This window comes from Ursus arctos, unplaced genomic scaffold (genome assembly GCF_023065955.2).
Source record: "Ursus arctos isolate Adak ecotype North America unplaced genomic scaffold, UrsArc2.0 scaffold_6, whole genome shotgun sequence".
NCBI lineage: Eukaryota > Metazoa > Chordata > Mammalia > Carnivora > Ursidae > Ursus > Ursus arctos.
Genome location: NW_026623078.1, coordinates 7413390 through 7431761, shown reverse-complemented (window position 1 = coordinate 7431761; position 18372 = coordinate 7413390). Strand labels below are relative to the sequence as shown.

At 41.0% G+C, this 18372-nt stretch overlaps 1 protein-coding gene across 8 annotated transcripts in view; it reads left to right on the top strand.

Annotated features, from left to right (window-relative positions):
• The window catches only part of LOC113250087 (uncharacterized), an 80419-nt gene that overhangs the window by 26983 nt on the left and 35064 nt on the right, over positions 1 to 18372 (top strand). For 6 of the 8 annotated variants that reach the window (XR_008957757.1, XM_057307777.1, XM_057307773.1 and 3 more), the window contains one exon: positions 6844 to 6958. The exons of the other annotated variants lie outside the window; for them this stretch is intronic. The gene's annotated coding sequence lies outside the window, so the exon portion shown is untranslated. The remainder of the gene's footprint in view (positions 1 to 6843; positions 6959 to 18372) is intronic. 8 annotated transcript variants of the gene reach the window in all.

The following is an 18372-nucleotide window of genomic DNA, read 5'->3' as shown; positions in this document are numbered from 1 at the left end:
CACCCCCGGTTCCTGCTCGTGCTCCCGAGCTCTCTGTTTTGTGTGGTTCTCGCGCACTCCAGAGTGTCTGTTTTCAGTCTAGTCGTGCATGCGCTCCCGAGCTCCCAGTATCAGTCTGGTTCCTGTGAGTGCTCCGGAGGTCCTGTTTTCAGTCAGGGCGTGCATGCGCGCTCCCAAGTTCCTGGTATCAGTCCGCTTCCAATGAGCACTCTGGAGATCTGGTTGTCAGTCTGGACACGCACCCGCTCTTGAGCTCCTGGCTTCAGTCTAGTTTCAGTGAGCGCTCTGGAGCTCCGCATTTCAGTCTGGTCACACACGCATTCCGAGGCTCAGGGTTTCAGTCTGCTCTCTTGCTGGTGCTGGTCCGCGAGTCCAGCCTGCTCCCCAGGGCAGGTGGCTACCACATCCTGGCACTCGAATGCCTTGGCTCCCTCCCCCTTCCATTTATCTTCCGATATCTGTGTGCAGATTCACAGCTCCCCACTTCATACCTCAATACTCAGCACTGGAGATGTTCATTTGTAGAGATCCAGATGTATCTTCCTGCATCTCAGGCTGATTCCATGGGTTTTCAGGATGGTCTGGTACATATCCAGCTCGACTCAGGTAACCAGCTGAGAAAGGGGAAGCCTACTCCTCCACCATCTTAACTCCTCCCCCTTTTCCACTTTTCCATCCTAAATCCCATTTTATTTTTATATAATATTCTGGGCCAGGAAGAGTCAAACCATGCTTAGATTTAGGGTGAGATTCCAGAAAATGTTAAGCACTTACCTGATGGCACTGTGGTGACCAGCCCTAAGGGCTGTGTTGAGAGACAGCATTAGGGTGATATTCTGCCCTCAGACTTGGGATGCTAATCCTGTTGTTGAGTTTTAGGTTTTTGGATAGGAGCATGCCCCCCAAGCCATCCTGGTGGTTTAAGTGGCATGAATTCCGTCTGTGTTCCTACCTGACTCTTCTGGGATTAAGCAGGTCCCCAAAATCATTCCTGCACTCAGAACTAGGGTTCAGGCATGGTCAGGGCTACATCAATGCCAGGGCTAGGGTTTGGTTATAATGGTAGTTCAGAGACCTACCCTGAAGGTTGTGCAGAGGGCTTCCTTCCATGTCAGGCTCTGGCTCGCAGTTTAGACTCAGGGAAATTCTCATATTGTTGCTGAATTTACATTTTTTTTTTTTGCTAGAATCCTCTCCAGCAACATCACAGACATTGCAATGGCTCAGTTTCTTTCTGTGTTCCTTCCTGATTACTCTGGCATTGGTCAGGTGTCCCAAATCCATTGTACCCTCAAACATATGGTTAATGCCCTGTCTGGACCATAGCCAGGGCTAGGGTTAGGGTTACACTCTGGGAGATGGTAAGGGCCAATTTGATGGTAGTGCCAAATCTGCCCTAAAGGGTGAGTGGAGGGTGAGCATTAGGGAGAAGTTCAGTGTAATGTTTTGCTTCTAAGGACTATATGCATGTGGGGCTGAGGGGCAAGTTTCCCTAGAATCTTGCTCTCCAACCTCACCCAAGTGGTTGCAGGTTGCACTGTTTTGTTGTGTATTCTTGGCAGATTCTTCCTGCTCCAGGTTTCTGTCTCAAATCCCAACTTATTCTGATATAGCATTCTGGTCCAGGAAAGGCCAGAGCCATACCTAGGGTTAGGGTGAGATTCCAGAAGATGTTTAGGTACCTACTCCTTTTTCTTTGACACCCACTTTTGAAAACACTTCTGTCTTTAGGAATGAAGGATATTAGGTGAAAGACAGTTTTTCTACAATGTTGTTCCTCAGAGTAAAGTATATGTCACTTTCTTTATGCTTTTGCTCCCACCTTTGGGAATTCTTCTATCCTCAGGAAATAAGATATTAAGTTGAAAGACAATTTCTCTAGAGCATTTTTTCTTACACTTAAGTATAATGCACATTACTTATGCTTGCACACAAATGTTTGAAAATGCTTCTATCTTCAGAAAACAAGATTAGATGAAAGTTGCATTCTCCACAGACTTGTTTCTCAAAGTTCAATATATGGCACTTATGATTTCACACACACACTGATAATGCCTCTCTTCTGAAAAGATGTTAGTTGAATGATGGTTTCTCTACCGTGGTATTTCTCAGAGTTATGCATACTGTACTTCCCTAATGCTTCCACACATTTGTTTGAAAAAGCTTCTATCTTCATGAAACAAGATGTTAGTTGAAAGATGCATTCTGCACAGACTTGTTTCTCAGATTTAGGTATATGTAAATTTTCTTATGCTTTCAAACATCCTTTTAAAAATGCTTATGTCATCGGGAAAGAACATATCAGTTGAAAAATCATTTCTCTACAGTGTTGTTTCTTAGACTTAAGTAGTTGGCACTTTCCTTATGCTTAGACACATACATGTCAAAACCCTTCTATCTTCATTAAACAAGATGTTAGTTGAAAGTTGTATTCTCCACAGACTTGTTTCCTACAGTTAAGTGTATGACATTCTCCTTATGTTTCCAAACATAGATTTAAAAACGCTTCCATTTCATGAATCAAGATGTGAGTTGAAAGTTACATTCTCCACAGACTTGTTTCTTACAGTTAAGTATATGGTACTTTCCTTAAGCTAATGCTTCTATCTACGGGAAAGAATGGGTTAGTTGAAAGATGGTTTCTCTACATTGTTGTCTCTCAAAGAGAAGTTTATGTACGTTCACCTATATTTGAAAATGCTTCTTCATGACACAAGATGTTAGTTCAAAGTTGCATTCTCCACACACTTGCTTCTAAGAGTTAAATATATGGCATTTGCTTTCTTCTTTGAAATACATTTTTGAAAATACTTCTATCTTCAGGAATGAAGATGCTAGTTGAAAGATGCTTTGTCTACAGTGTTATTTCTTACAGTTAAGTATAATGCACATGATTTATGCTTCCACACATAGAATTGAAAATGCTTCTGTGTTCAGGAAACAAGATGCTAGTTGAAACAAGTATTTTTCACAGACAAGTTTCTCAGACTTAAGTCTATGGCACTTTCCTTACACTTCCCTACATACTTTTGAAAATGCTATCACCAGGAAATAAGATGTTATTGAAAGGTTGCCTTTCTGCAAGTTTGTTTCTTAGAGTTAAGTATATGGCACTTTCCTTATGCTTCCACACATACATTTCAAAATGCTTCTATGTCATGAAACAAGATGTAAGTTGAAAGAAACATTCTACATAGACTTGTTTCTCAGAGTTAAGCATAAGGCACTTCCTTTATGCTTGTACACATTCTTTTGAAAATGCTTCTATCTTCAGGAACAACGTTACTTGAAAAATGGATTCTCTAGAATGTTGATTGTTAGAGTTAAGTTGTGGAACTTTCCCTATGCCTCCACACATATATTTGAATACTCGTCCATCTTCATGAAACAAGATATTAGTTGAAAGGTGCATTCTACAGACTTGTTCTTCAGAGTTAAGTATGTGAAACATTCCTTTGCTCTCTCACACACTTTTGAAAATGCTTCTAACTTCATAAAACAGGGTGTTAGTTGAAAGTTCATTTTACACAGACTTTTTCCTCAGAGTTAAGTATATTGCACTTCATTATGCTTCCACACATGCATTAGGAAAAGCCTTTTGATGAAACAAAATTTGGTTGAAAGATGCAAACACAAAGACTTGTAGATAGTGTATTCCTTATGCTTTAAAACAAACTGAGGGCTTCAGAGGAAAAGGGGGTGGGGGAATGGGATAGGCCGGTGATGGGTAGTAAGGAGGGCATGTATTGCATGTTGCACTGGGTATTATACGCAACTAATGAATCATCAAACTTTACATCAGAAACCAGGGATGTACTATATGGTGACTAACATAATATAATAAAAAACATAAAAAAGAAGTTGGCTTGTGTATCTTGCTGCTCCCCTGTTTGGGGCACATATATTTATAATTGTCATATCCACTTGTTGGATACATCCTTTAAGAATAATATAGTGCCCCTCTGTATCTCTAACTATAGACTTTAGTTTAAAATCCAATCTGTCGGGGCGCCTGGGTGGCACAGTGGTTGAGCGTCTGCCTTCGGCTCAGGGCGTGATCCTGGCGTTATGGGATCAAGCCCCACATCAGGCTCTTCCACTATGAGCCTGTTTCTTCCTCTCCCACTCCCACTGCTTGTGTTCCCTCTCTCGCTGGCTGTCTCTATCTCTGTCGAATAAATAAATAAAATCTTAAAAAAAAAATAAAATAAAATCCAATCTGTCTGATATGACAATTGCTACCCCAGCTTTCTTTTGAGGTCCATTGGCATGAAAGATGGTATTCCATCCCTTTACGTTCAGTCTGGATGTATCTTTAGGTTCAAAATGAGTCTCTTGTAGACAGCAAGTGGACGGGTCATGTCTTTTTATCCAATCTGCAACCCTGTGGTGCTTTATGAGAGCATTTAGGCCATTTACATTGAGACTGATTATTGAGAGATATGATTTTAATGATGTCATGTTGCCTGTAAAGTCTTTGTTTCTATAGATTGTGACTTTCTGTTCTATATCACTCTTGGGGTCTTTTTACTTTTATAGAACCTCCCTTAAATCTCCTGTAGGGTGGTTTCGTGATTATGAAATTGGTCAGTGACTGGCTATTCTGGAAGGTCTTTATATCTCCATCAATTCTGAATGACAGCCTTGCTGGATAAAAAATCCTTGGCTGCATGTTTTTCTCTGAAAGAGATTTAAAAATGCCCCTCCCCAACACTTTCTTTCATTCCAGGTCTATGTAGGCAGGTCTGACGTAATTCTGATACCTTTGCTTGGTATGTGAGAAATTTCCTTGCCCTGGCCACTTTCAGTACTGTATCCTTGAATTTAATATTTGTGAATTGCACTATGACGTGATATGGTGTAGGTTTGTCATGGTTGAGCTTGGGAGGGGTCCTCTCTGCCTCTTGGACATGAAAGCTTGTTTCCTTTCCTAGATTAAGGAAGTTTTCAGCTACAATTTGTTCAAATATCTCATCTAGACCTCTGTTTTTCTCCAGCCCCTCGGGGATGCCGATGATTCTGACATTGGAACGTTTCATTGAGACAGTAATCTCCCGTAACCTACATTCTTGAGATTGGATATTTTTAAGCCAACTTTCTACCTTAGCTTTCTCTTCTACTAACCCATCCTCCAGTTTGCTGATACGTTCTTCTGCCTCATTCACCCTGGCCATCAGTGCCTCTAGTTTTGACTGCATTTGATTCATAGCATTTTTAATCTGCCAGATTCGCTCTCATTCCCACCCTTAGAGATTCTATGTTCTCATTAACATTTTCGTTAATACTTTTTTCAAGTCATCTTGACCATTGTTACTCTGAATTCCAGCCTGCCTTCTGGGGTGGGGACCTGGCACACTGATACTCAGGCAACCCTGTTTGGGTAGAGTCTCCGTGTCCCCTGCGAGGGGTGATGGGGATGGGCACACTGTGAGCCAGTATTTCCAGGCTTTTGTTCTCTGGCGGCTTTCCCTGGCAGTTTGCTGTGCCTCTTCTGAGAGTCAGAGCAGCAGTAGCAGAATCTTAGCCTTTGTCTCAGAACAGAGGGATCACGGACTGTTCTCCACTGATGTTCTGGCCACTTTAACTCTGTTTCTGTTGGTGCTGCTCAACCCTGAAGCATCCTAGGATGTGCGCCCCACACCCGGTGTCCCAGCCCTCACTTCCAGGGCCGGCACATCTCTGTCCTTTGTGTTTCTAACACCGCCAGCCACCAGTGGCACCCGCTCTCTGAAGCACCGTCTCAGTGTTTCTCGTGGGCGCTCCAAAGCTCCGGCCCTCAGACTGGTCGCGCGCTTTCCCTCGCTCACAGTCTCAGTCTGCTACCTCAGTCCGCTCTCTCGCGGGTGCTGGTCCGCGAGTCTGCCCGCTCCCCGATGCAGGTGGCTACCGCTTCCTGGGGCCTGAATGCGGCGGCTCCCTCCCCCTTCCTTTTATCTTCCAATATCTGTGCAAGGTCTCACAGCTCTCCGCTTTGTACCTCAATAATCATCGCTGGAGATGTTCATTTGTAGAGATCCAGATGTATCTTCCTGCATCTCAGGCTGAATCTGTGGATGTGCAGTCAAGGTCCCGCTTGACTCTGGGGACCAGCTGAAAAAGGGGTCCCCTACTCTCCACCATCTTAACTCACAGTCAGAAAACCATTTTTCATGCCAATGGACCTCAAAAGAAAGCTGGGGTAGCAATTCTCATATCAGACAGATTAGATTTTTTTTTAAAGATTTTATTTATTCATTTGACAGAGAGAGAGAGACAGCCAGAGAGGGAACACAAGCAGGGGGAGTGGGAGAGGAAGAAGCAGGCTCCCAGCAGAGGAGCCTGATGCGGGGCTTGATCCCAGAACACCAGGATCACGCCCTGAGCTGAAGGCAGACGCTTAACGACTGAGCCACCCAGGCGCCCCTGGATTTTAAACTAAAGACTGTAGTTAGAGAGACAGAGGACACTATATTATTATTAAAGGATGTATCCAACAAGTGGATATGACAATTATAAATATATGTGACCCCAACAGGGGAGCAGCAAGATACACAAGCCAACTCTTACCCAGAAAAAAGAGATATATAGATAAAAATACGTTAATAGTAAGGGACCTCAACACTCCACTATCAGCAATAGACAGAGCACCTAAGCAGAAAATCAACAAAGAAACAAGAGCTTTGAATGCCATACTTGATGAGTTGGACCTCATAGATACATATAGAACACTACAACCCAGAACCAAAGAATACTCATTCTATTCTAATGCCCATGGAACATTCTCAAGAATAGACCATGTTCTGAGTCACAAAACAGGTCTCAACTGATACCAAAAGACTGAAATTATTCCCTGCATATTCTCAGATGACATTGCTTTGAAACTGAAACTCAACCACAAGGAAATATTTGGAAGAAACTCAAACACTTGGAAACTAAGAACCATCCTGCTCAAGAATGATTGGGTAAAGTTAATTCCAAGGTAACGTATGGTTTTGGTTCTATTGTAAATGGGATGGATTCCTTAATTTCTCTTTCTTCAGTCTCATTATTCCTGTATAGAAATGCAACTGATTTCTGAGCATTGAATTTGTATCCCACCACATTACTGAATTGCTCTATAACTTCTAGTAGTTTGGGGATGGATTCTTTTGGGTTTTCCATATAGAGTATCATGTCATCTGCGAAGAGAGACAGTTTGACTTCTTCTTTGCCGATTTGGATACCTTTTATACCTTTTTGTTGTCTGAGTGAAATAAGTCAAGCAGAGAAAGACAATTATCATATGATTTCTCTCATCTATGGTACATAAGAACTAGGAAGATTAGTAGGGGAAGAAAGGGATAAAGAAAGGGGGGTAATCAGAAGCGGGAATGAAGCATGAGAGAGTATGGACTCTGAGAAACAAACTGAGGGCTTCAGAGGGGAGGGGGTGGGGAATGGGATAGGCTGGTGATGGGTAGTAAGGAGGGCATGTATTGAATGGTGCACTGGGTATTATACGCAACTAATGAATCATCGAACTTTACATCAAAAATCAGGAATGTACTGTATGGTGACTAACATAATACAATAAAAAATAAAAAATAAAAAAACTAAATAAAATAACTGGTTGATTCACAAGCATCCTGCAGTGGTAAACAATACATTTTCGGTTTTTTTTGTTACTGTAGATTTACTGATTTTTAATACGTTTGATGTATTTTAATCGATTTCAGTTATTAAACTTAAAAAAAAGAATGATTGGGTAAAATAGGAAATTAAAAATCAATTTATACAATTTATAGAGACCAACGAGAATGAAAACACAATGGTCCAAAACCTCTGGGACACGGCAAATGTGGTCCTAAGAGGAAAATACATAGCCATCCAAGCCTCACTCAAAAGAATAGAAAAATCTAAAATGCAGTTTTTATATTCTCACCTCAAGAAGCTGGAGTTGGAACGGAAGAATCGACCTAACCCATGCATGAGAAAGCAGTTGATCAAGATTAGAGCTGAGATCAATGAATTAGAAACCAGGAGCACAGTAGAGCAGATCAACAGAACTAGAAGCTGGTTCTTTGAAAGAATAAATAAGATCGGCAAGCCTCTACCAAGGCTTATTCAAAAGAATAGAGAAAGGACCCAAGTTAATAAAATTATGAATGAAAAGGGACAGGTCACAACCAACAACAATGAAATAGGAAGGATCATTAGAAATTTTTATCAACAGCTTTTTGCCAATAAATTAAACAACCTGGAAGAAATGGATACCTTCCTGGAAACCTATAAACTATCAAGACTGAAACAGGAAGAAATTGATTTTTTTAAACAGACCAATTAATTATGAAGAGATTGAAGGAGTGATCAAAAACCTCCCAAAAAACAAGACTCCAGGGCCTGATGGATTCCCTGGGGAATTATACCAAACATTCAAAGAAGAAATAATACGTATTCTCCTAAAGCTGTTTCAAAAAATAGAAACAGAAAGAAAACTACCAAACTCATTCTATGAGGCCAGTATTACCTTGGTCCCCAAACCAGGCAAAGAACCCATAAAAAGAAGAATTACAGACCGATTTCCTTCATGAATTTGGATGCTAAAATTCTCAAAGAGATCGTTGCTAATAGGATCCAACAGTACATTGAAAGGATTATCCATCAAGACCAAGTGGGATTCATCCCTGGGATGCAACGGTCGTTCAACAATTGCAAATTGATCAGTGTGATACATCATATCAACAGAAAAAGTGTCGAGAATTATATGATCCTCTCAATAGATGCAGAGGAAGCATTTGACAAAATGCAGCACCTTTTCCTGATTAAAACCCTTCAGAGTGTAGGGATAGAGGGTACATTTCTCAATCTCATAAAAGCCATCTACGAAAAACCTACAGCGAATATCATTCTCAATGGGGAAAAGCTGGAAGCCTTTCCCTTAAGATCAGGAACACGACAAGGACGCCCGCTCTCGCCGTTATTATTCAACATAGTACTAGAAGTCCTTGCAACAGCAATCAGACAACAAAAAGGGATAAAATGTATCCAAATCAGCAAAGAAGTAGTCAAACTGTCTCTCTTTGCAGATGACATAACACTCTATATGGAAAACCTAAAGAATCCACTCCCAAACTACTAGAACTTATAGAGCAATTCAGTAATGTGGCGGGATACAAAATCAATGCTCCAAAATCAGTTGCATTTCTATACATAAACAATGAGACTGAAGAAAGAGAAATTAGGGAATCCATTCCATTTACAATAGCACTAAAATCATACGTTATCTCAGAATTATCTGTTTTCTAGAAACTACAAATCACTCTTGAAAGACATTGAAGAAGACACAAAAAGATGGAAAAATATTCCATCCTCATGGATCCGAAGAATTAACATAGTTAAAATGCCTACGCTATCCAGAGCAACCTGCACTTTCAATGCCATCCCGATCCAAATACCAATGACATTTTTCAAGGAACTGGAACAAACAGCCCTTAAATTTGTGTGCAACCAGTAAAGGCCCCGAATCGCCAAGGAATTGTTGAATGGGAAAAGCAAAGCTGGGGGCATCACATTGCCGGATTTCGAGCTGTACTACAAAGCTGTGATCACAAAGACAGCATGGTACTGGCACAAAAACAGACACATAGACCAATGGAACGGAATAGAGAGCCCAGCAATGGACCCTCGGCTCTTTGGGCAACTAATATTTGATAAAGCAGGAAAAAACATCTGGTGGGAAAAAGACAGTCTCTTCAATAAATGGTGCTGGGAAAATTGGACAGCTACATGCAAAAGAACGAAACTTGACCACTATCTCACACCATACACAAAAATAAACTCAAAATGGATGAAAGACCTCGATGTGAGACAGGAATCCATCAAAATCCTAGAGGAGAACATAGGCAGCAACCTCTACGACATCGGCCAAAGCAACCTTTTTCATGATACATCCCCAAAGGCAAGAGAAACAAAAGATAAAATGAATTTATGGGACTTCATCAAGATTAAAAGTTTCTGCACATCCAAGGAAACAGTCAGAAAAACTAAGAGGCAGCCCACGGAATGGGAGAATATATTTGCAAATGACACTACAGATAAAGGACTGGTATCCAAGATCTACAAAGAACTTCTCAAACTCAATACACGAGAAACAAATAAATCAAAAAATGGGCAGAAGATATGAACAGACACTTTTCCAATGATGACATACAAATGGCTAACACACACATGAAAAAATGTTCAAAATCATTAGCCATCAGGGAAATTCAAATCAAAACCACACTGAGATACCACCTTACACCAGTTAGAATGGCAAAAATAGACAAGGCAAGAGACAACAATTGTTGGAGATGTGGAGAAAGGGGATCCCTCCTACATTGTTGGTGGGAATGCAAGTTGGTACAGCCACTCTGGAAAACAATGTGGAGGTCCCTTAAAAAGTTAAAAATTGAGTTACCCTATGATCCAGCCATTGCACTACTGGGTGTTTACTCCAAAGATACAGACGTAGTGAAGAGAAGGGCCATATGCCCCCCAATGTTCATAGCAGCAATGTCCACAATAGTTAAATCGTGGAAGGAGCTGAGATGCCCTTCAACAGATGACTGGATTAAGAAGTTGTGGTCCATATATACAATGGAATATTACTCAGCTATCAGAAAGAACGAGTTCTCAACATTTGCTACAACATGGACGGCACTGGAGGAGATAATGCTAAGTGAAATAAGTCTAGCAGAGAAAGACAACTATCATATGATTTCTCTCATCTATGGAACATAAGAACTAGGATGATCAGTAGGGGAAGAAAGGGATAAAGAAAGGGGGGGGTAATCAGAAGGGGGAATGAAACATGAGAGGCTATGGACTATGAGAAACAAACTGAGGGCCTCAGAGGGGAGGGGGGTGGGGGAATGGGATCGGCCGGTGATGGGTAGTAAGGAGGGCACATATTGCATGGTACACTGGGTGTTATACATGACTAATGAATCATCGAGCCTTACATCGGAAACCGGGGATGTACTGTATGGTGACTAACATAATAAAATAAAAAATCATTATAAATAATAAAAAAAAGAAGATGTGGTCCATATATATAATGGAATATTACTCAGCTATCAAAAAAAGCGATTTCTCAACATTTGCTGCAACATGGACGTGACTGGAGGAGATAATTCTAAGCGAAATAAGTTAAGCAGAGAAAGACAATTATCATATGGTCTCACTCATTTATGGAATATAAGAAGTGGGAAGATTGGTAGGAGAAGAAAGGGAAAAAGAAAGGGAGGTTAAACAGAAGGTGGAATTAAGCATGAGAAACTATGGAGTCTGGGAAACAAACTGAGGGCTTCACTGGGGAGAAATGATATAGGCTGGTGGTGGGTATCAAGACGGTATGTATTGCATGGTGCAGTGGATGTTATATGCACGTAATGAATCATGGAACTTTACTCAAAAACAGGGGATGTACTGTATGGCGACTAACATAATATAATAAAAAATATTATAAAATTGAAAAAAAATGAATATACATCCCTTCTCACAATTTGCTGTGTCCTGCATAATGACAGTACTGCAAACATATCTTGAAGAGACAACAGCATACAGAATAGATCTCACAACTACCAAGATCATTGTGGAATGTGTAATCATTAAACAAAGTGGTTGTGGAAGCTCGACGAAAAGGCCACAAACTTATCTGTAAGAAACAACAGTGTACAGGAAGGGTCCATCAATGAACATCACCCCGATGAATATACAACCCTCAAAGTGGGGTAAGTATGCATCAAGAAAGGAACACATACATATCTCCAAGACACAGCAGTGTACAGAAGCACACTTACAATGAACATCATCATTCATGAATATGGAAGCCTTGACCAAAGTGGAGGTGGAAGCATAAGGAAAGGAACACATAACTCTCTCTTGGAATCAACAGTGTACAGAAAACCACTTACAGCAACCATCATCTTTCCCAAATAAGGAAGCAATCATCAAAGTGGTTGAGGAAGCACCAAGGAACAGATACGTATCTCTAGCAAACAACAGTGCACAGGAAGCAACTTGTGATGAAAAGCATCTTTCCTGAAGATGGAAGCATTCCTCTAAGTCATTGTGGAAGCATAAAGAAACAGTCACTTCCATATCTCGAAGAAACCACAGAGTACAGGGGCCCCTGAGTGGTTCAGTGGTGAAGTGACTGCCTTCAGCTCAGGGCACGATCCCAGGGTCCTGAGTTCGAGCATCGCTTCTTGCTCCCTGCTTGGCTATCAGGCTGCTTCCTTCTCTCCCACTCCACCTGCTTATATACCTCCTCTTGCTGGCTGCCTCTCTGTCAAAGATATCAATGAAGTTAAAAAAAAATAAAAAGAAAAAAGACACAAACCACAGTGTACAGGAACAGCCTGACAACTACCAATCTCTTTGATGAATATGTTATCATTAACCATAGTGGTTGAGGAAGCATGACGAAAGGGTTTCATACTTATCTATGACACCCAACAGTATACAGGACCTGACCAACTAACATCTTCCTTGCATAAGGAAGCACTTGCTGAAGAGTTTGTGGAATCTTGAAGATTGTGTGACATCCTTATCTGTGATGAACGATAGGGTACCAGAACAATCCTTCAACTAACATCACCCTCTTGAAGAGTGATCCCTTCTCAAAATTGGGTGTGTAGGCATAGGAAAAGGATCACATCCTTACCTCTAAAGCACAACGGCTTCAGGATATGTCCTTAGAGTAACACCTCGTTCATGAACATGGAAGCAGAAATCGAAGTGTACTTATGGAAAGGTACTTTCCATGTGCACTTGTTTCTCCAAGTGTATGACCCTTTCCTACCGATGCCTCTCAATCATATGAAAACACTTCCTTCTTCATGGAATAACATGTTGGTTGCCAGACGCTTTGTTCAGCGTCTCATCTCTGTCAAAGAGGTAGGCAGCATTTTCCTTATCCTTCCCCCAATACATGGGTAGCCACATCAATGTCCAACCAAAGGGATGTGAGTTGCATGGTGCTCCATACACGGTGTTTCATCTTTTGGTTCAGTATATGGCACTTTCCATATGGGTTGACACAACGTCATGAATGCATCTCTATCTGCACGTCCCAACTTGTTTGTTTAGGGAGGGGTTCTGCACACACTTGTTTCTCCAAGTTAAGTCAATGACACTTTCCTTGTCCTTCCTCATACGTTTCAGTACGCCTCAATGGCCACCAGGATTGATGTGAGTGGAATGGTGCTTATACTCTGGTATGCTTGGAGAAGCCCTTTCCTTATGTTTCTGCAGAAACATCCATAGGAAAGAGGACGTAAGGAACGTTCTGCTCTCCCCAGACATGTGTCTGGGGGCAGAACATATGGCACTCTCCTTACGGTTCAAAACATGCATGGGAACTAATTTTCATGAGCATGAAAATATGTCTCGAGAGATGGTTTGAACACAAGTCTTGATTCACTGAGTTCAATATGTGGCACTTTCACTGTGCTTGTTTCACCGGGTTAAGTACATGGCCCTTTCCTTATGCTTCTTCACACTGGAGAACTCCTCAACTGTCACCAATAAAGATGTGAGTGGAATGGTGTTTATTATACTCTGGTATGCTTGGAGAGGCCCTTTCCTTATGTTTCTTCAGAAATATCCAAAGAAAAGAGGATGTAAGGAACGTTCTGCTCTCCCCAGACATGTGTCTCTAGGCGGAACATATGCCACTATCCTCGTGGTTCAACACATGCATCTAAAGTCGTGTGAATTAGCATGAAAGACAGGTGTTGAGAGATGGTTTCAACACAAGTCTTGATTCACTGAGTTCAATAGGTGGCACTTTCCTTGGGCTTGTGCACAGAATTTTTGTTTTCTTTTCATTATGGTTTTTTTATTATATTATGTTAGTCACCGTACAGTACATCCTTGGTTTCTGATGTAAAGTTCGATGATTCATTAGTTGTGTATAACACCCAGTGCACTATGCAATACGTGCCCTCCTTACTACCCATCACCAGCCTATCCCATTTCCCCACCCCCTCCCCTCTGAAGTCCTCAGTTTGTTTCTCAGAGTCCATAGTCTCTCATGCTTCATTATGTTCTTTAAAGATTGTATTTATTTATTTGAATGAGAGAGAGAGAGAGACAGAGAGCAGAAGAGAGAGAGAAGGTGAGCACATGCAGAGTAGCAGGCAGAGGGAGAGGGAGAAGCAGGGTCTCCGCTGAGTAAGACCCCCACCCGGTCAACTCGGGGCTGCATCCCAGGACCCTGGGTTCATGACCTGAGCAGAAGGCGGTGGCTTAAACAACTGAGCCACCCATTGCCCCCAACTCAGACTGTTGAATCTGTGCCTATATCCTTGAGACAACATGTTGGTTGATGGATGCTTTCCTGCACAGCATGTTTCACTTCTTTAAGTATATTGTACTTCCCTTCTGCATTCACGCATAGATTGCAAGGCGCCCCTATCTGCTTCAAAGAGAATAGTGGTTGAAAGTTGTTTTCTAGGCAATGTGCCTTTTCTAGGTAAGTATTCTGCTATCGATAATCCTCCAAGCATATACATGAACACACTTCAATCTTCCTGTGGGAGGATGCTACTGGAATGCCGTTTTCTGTGCGGTTTTTGCTTGGGAATATGGAGACAGCATTTTCCTTGGGCTTCAACACCTACTTTTCTCATGCCCACAGCCCGCATGGATCGGGATATTGGTGGATGCGTCCTTTCTACACACACATGTCTCACTAAGCTCAGCATCTGGCCCTTTCAGGGTGCTTCCACACATACCTTTTTTTTTTTTTAATGTTTTCTTTTTATTTATTTATTTTGTTTGATGGAATGTTCGATGATTCATTAGTTGTGTATAACACCCAGTGCACCATGCAATACGTGCCCTCCTTACTACCCATCACCAGCCTATCCCATTCCCCCACCCACCTCCCCTCAGAAGCCCTCAGTTTGTTTCCCAGAGTCCATAGTCTCTCATGCTTCATTCCCCCTTCTGATTACCCCCCTTTCTTTATCCCTTTCTTCCCCTACCAATCTTCCTACTTCTCATGTTCCATAGATGAGAGAAACCATATGATAATTGTCTTTCTCTGCTTGACTTATTTCACTTAGCATTATCTCCTCCAGTGCCGTCCATGTTGTAGCAAATGTTGAGAACTCGTTCTTTCTGATAGCTGAGTAATATTCCATTGTATATATGGACACAGCTTCTTAATCCAGTCATCTGTTGAAGGGCATCTCGGTTCCTTCCACGATTTAGCTATTGTGGATAATGCTGCTAGGAACATTGGGGTGCAAATGGCCCTTCCCTTCACTATGTCTGTATCTTTGGGGTAAATACCCAGTAGTGCAATGGCTGGGTCATAGGTAGCTCAATTTTTAACTTTTTAAGGGACCTCCACACTGTTTTCCAGAGTGGTGTACCAACTTGCATTCCCACCAACAATGTAGGAGGGATCCCCTTTCTCCACATCCTCTCCAACAATTTCTGTTTCTTGCCTTGTCAATTTTTGCCATTCTATCTGGGGTAAGGTGGTACCTTAGTGCGGTTTTGATTTGAAATTCCCTGATGGCTAATGATTTTGAACATTTTTTCATGTGTCTGTTAGCCATTTGTATGTCATCATTTGAAGTGTCTGTTCATACCTTCTGCCCATTTTATGATTTGTTTATTTGTTTCTCGTGTATTGAGTTTGATAAGTTCTTTGTAGATCTTGGATACCAGTCTTTTATCTGTAGCATCATTTGCAAATATCGTCTTCCATTCCCTGGACTGCCTCTTAGTTTTTTTGTTTCCTTGGCTGTGCAGAAGATTTTTATCTTGATGAAGTCTCACAAGTTCATTTTATCCTTTGTTTCTCTTGCCTTTGGAGATGTGTCATGAAAAAGGTTGCTTTGGCCGATGTCATAGGGGTTGCTGCCTATGTTCTCCTCTAGGATTTTAATGGATTCGTATCTCACATCGAGGTCTTTCATCCATTTGGAGTTTATCTTTGTGTATGGTGTGAGAGTGTGGTCAAGTTTCATTGTTTTGCATGTAGCTGTCCAATTTTCCCAGCACCATTTATTGAAGAGACTGTCTTTTTTCCACTAGATGTTTTTTCCTGCTTTATCAAAGATTAGTTGCCCAAAGAGCCGAGGGTCCATTTCTGGGTTCTCTATTCTGTTCCATTGGTCTATGTGTCTGTTTTTGTGCCAGTACCATGCTGTCTTTGTGATCACAGCTTTGTAGTACAGCTCGAAATTTGGCATTGTGATGCCGCCGGCTTTGTTTTTCCTTTTCAACAGTTCCCTGGAGATTCGGCGACTTTTTGGTTCCTTACAAATTCAAGGGCTATTTCTTCCAGTTCTTTGAAAAATGTCATCGGTATTTTGATCAGGATAGCATTGAAAGTGTAGATTGCTCTGGGTAGCATGGACATTTTAACTATGTTAATTCTTCTGATCCATGAGCATGGAATATTTTTCCATCTTTTTGTGTCTTCCTCAATGTCTTTCAAGAGTGATTTATAGTTCCTAGAATATAGATCCTTTACATCTTTGGTGAAGTTAATTCCAAGGTAACGTATGGTTTTTGGTGCTATTGGAAATGGGATGGATTCCCTAATTTCTCTTTCTTCAGTCTCATTATTCGTGTATAGAAACGCAACTGATTTCTGAGCATTGATTTTGTATCTCACCACCTTACTGAATTGCTCTATAACTTCTAATAGTTTGGGAGTGGATTCTTTTGGGTTTTCCATATAGAGTAGCATGTATCTGCGAAGGGAGACAGTTTGACTTCTTCTTTGCTGATTTGGGTACCTTTTATCCCTTTTTGTTGCCTGATTGCTGTTGCAAGGACTTCTAGTACTATGTTGAATAATAGTGGCTAGAGTGGGCATCCTTGTCGTGTTTCTGATCTTAAGGGAAAGGCTTTCAGCTTTTCCCCGTTGAGAATGATATTTGCTGTAGGATTTTCACAGATGGTTTTTATGCGATTGAGGAATGTACCCTCTATCCCTACACTCTGAAGGGTTTTAATCAGGAAGGGATGCTGTATTTTGTCAAATGCTTTTTCTGCATCTATTGAGAGAATCATATGATTTTGATTTTTTTTTTTGGATGAAATCTAAGACACTGATAGATTTGCAAATGTTGAACCACGCTTGCATCCCAGGGACGAATCCCACTTGGTCATGATGGATTATCCTTTTAATGTACTGTTGGATTTTATTACCTAGGATCTTGTTGAGGATTTTGGCGTCCATATTCCTTAGGGAAATCGGTCTGTAATTCTTCTTTTAGGGGGTCTTTGTCTGGCTTGGGGACCAAGGTAATATTGGCCTCATAGAATGAGTTTGGTAGCTTTCCTTCTGTTTCTATTTTTTGAAATAGCTTTAGGAGAACAGGTATTATTTCTTCTTTGAATGCTTGGTAGAATTCCCCAGGAAAACCGTCCGGGCCTGGAGTTTTCTTTTTGGAAGGTTGTTTATCACTGACTCAATCTCTTCATAATTAATTGGCCTGTTTAAGAAATCAATTTCTTCCTGTTTCAGTCTTGGTAGTTTATAGGTTTCCAGGAAGTCCTCCATCTCTTCCAGATTACTTAATTTATTGGCATAAAGGTGTTGATAAAAGTTTCTAATAATCCTTCCATTTTCTTTGGTGTTGGTTGTGACCTCTCCCTTTTCATTCATAATTTTATTAATTTGGGTCCTTTCTCTATTCTTTTGGATAAGTCTGGCCAGTGGTCTGTCAATTTTATTAATTCTCTCAAAGAACCAGCTTCTAGTTCTGTTGATTTGCTCTACTGTACTCCTGGTTTCTAATTCATTGTTTGCTGCTCTAATCTTGGTTAACTGCTTTCTTGTGCGTGGATTAGGCCTGTCCCTCTGTTGCTGTTCCAGCTTCTTTAGGTGAGAATATAAAAACTTCATTTTAGATTTTTCTATTCTTTTGAGTGAGGCTTGGATGGCTATGTATTTTCCCCTTAGGACTGCCTTTGCAGTATCCCATAGGTTTTGGACCATTGTGTTTTCATTCTCGTTGGTCTCCATAAATTGTTTAAATTGATTTTTGATATTCTGGTTTATTGAGTCATTCCTGAGCAGGATGGTTCTTAGTCTCCAAGTGTTTGAGTTTCTTCCAAATTTTTCCTTGTGGTTTAGTTCCAATTTCAGAGTGTTGTGGTCTCAGAACATGCAGGGTATAATTTCAGTCTTTTGGTATCGGTTGACACCTCTTTTGTGACCCAGAACATGGTCTATTCTTGAGAATGTTCCACGGGCATTAGAATAGAATGAGTATTTTTGGTTCTGGGGTGTAGTGTTGTATATATATCTATGAGGTCCAACTCGTCGAGTATGGCATTCAAAGCTCTTATTTCTTTGCTGATTTCTTGCTTTGGTGATCTGTCTATTGCTGATATTGG